At 36.8% G+C, this 1,840-nt stretch overlaps 1 long non-coding RNA gene across 1 annotated transcript; it reads left to right on the top strand.

Moving 5' to 3' along the window:
* Nucleotides 1-904: 904 nt before the first annotated feature.
* On the top strand, nt 905-1,630 carry LOC140134180 (uncharacterized). The gene is made up of 3 exons (XR_011856101.1): nt 905-981; nt 1,062-1,102; nt 1,541-1,630. It is a non-coding gene; the product is annotated as an uncharacterized lncRNA (long non-coding RNA).
* The last annotated feature ends 210 nt before the right edge of the window (nt 1,631-1,840 follow it).

Genomic DNA, 1,840 nt, shown 5'->3' with positions numbered 1-1,840 from the left:
GGAGTCCGGTACTGGATTGTGCCGGATAGGGAAACACACGGATAAAGAGTTACAAAAAACCGGGTTTGTATAAGACGCGCTGCCCGAATAGGTCCGACACAGGTAGTAGGGTTCAAGGTTACGTTTATTTGTATAGAAAAAGGACTACGCTTTTCGGGGGTGGTCCACCCCCTTCATCAGGTCCGTGGTAGATGCTAAATAAAATGGTACAGTAAAACAATGTTTATGTAAAAGGTCATTTGAACACATGAAAAGCTTACTCAGGCTAGGATTAAAGTAGTGTATACATAAAATACGGTACAAAAACGGGTAAAATGTGTACAGCTATATTCATAAGAACAATGGCATGCTACAATAATGTCTTATGAATAAAGCTATAACACAACTGCAATGGTAGTTACATATAATCTTTCATCTTCCTTTGTTCTTGTGTGTTCTTTTTCCCTCATTAGTCGCCATTACTAACAGCATCACTACTCTCTTACCAATATTTATATATATATTTATATCCATCCCACCTTAACATTTTACTTACATCGACTCTCATTTCACACTATTACTACAGTAAAGTAGATTATGTGTATATGCTCCTATACATATACATACATCCCGCTCCATGCAACCATTTAATACAGAAAATGCCCCTTACATTCACACTTCCTCTACTTTCACACATCCACACATCCATCACTCACACCCATCGTTAGAAATATACCCCACATACACAAAACATCTATATCAAGACATACCATTTACTCACATAGTTCCCACATTACATCCCAGGTCATGCTACCCAGCTATCATAGAACACGCTCAGCCAATCTGCTACACTCACTCCATCAATACCACAATAGCGATCCAAACACCGACTGCGCATGCGCGTAGTTTCTCTTTCAGTCCCGCGCACATAAAGAGCTCCCGATCACAGGGGATGCTCACTTCGCGCCAAATCCAGGCTAACATTTATCACCTCCGGACAAAGTAAGTTTCCACTTATCCCTCTGATCTAATTTCACCATGCATTTGAAGATACATATATCCTCATCCTCTGCCTGCTTTAGGATTCTCACCCTGCCTAGTCCCATCACCTTTGGCGCTTAAGGTAATCCTTTAATTCATTTTATTCTTTCATTTCATTTCATTTTCATTCTTTCACTCTCCATATCCACTGTACCAAGGCTCCCCCCTTTCATAATTTTATCTGCCCCACTAATTTTTATCCATAGGGATGTTATGATTTCTTTTTATGATTGGTTTCATGGACTTACATGTGCATCAATTTATGAATCTATTTCCCTCTGTGACTGTTTTTATGAATTCATTCCCTCTGAGACTGTTTTTATGAAAATAGATTTTTTGAAATTTATGAATTTACTAATTTATTAATTAATTTATTAACTTATATTACGTTTGTACACATTTTACCCGTTTTTGTACCGTATTTTATGTATACACTACTTTAATCCTAGCCTGAGTAAGCTTTTCATATTTTCAAATGACCTTTTACATAAACATTGTTTTACTGTACCATTTTATTTAGTATCTACCACGGACCTGATGAAGGGGGTGGACCACCCCCAAAACGCGTAGTCCTTTTTCTATACAAATAAACTTAACCTTGGATGCTTTCCTGTTAGACACATCTAATTTAATCAAACAGGTAATCAAACAAAAATGGGATAACTAATTTGCATGTATTACAATGGATATGTATTGGATGTATTGGATATTCAAACTTCAGAGTCTAATGCAAACAGGACTAAACGAATGTCTAGAAAATATCTATTAAGGTCTATTAGCCTAATGTTCTCTACTATCTATCCCGTTTAGGTCTGAAATA

Source organism: Engystomops pustulosus, chromosome 5, assembly GCF_040894005.1.
Source record: "Engystomops pustulosus chromosome 5, aEngPut4.maternal, whole genome shotgun sequence".
Lineage (NCBI taxonomy): Eukaryota > Metazoa > Chordata > Amphibia > Anura > Leptodactylidae > Engystomops > Engystomops pustulosus.
Note: the sequence above shows the minus strand (reverse complement) of the source record. Positions and strands in the feature narration are given on the sequence as shown.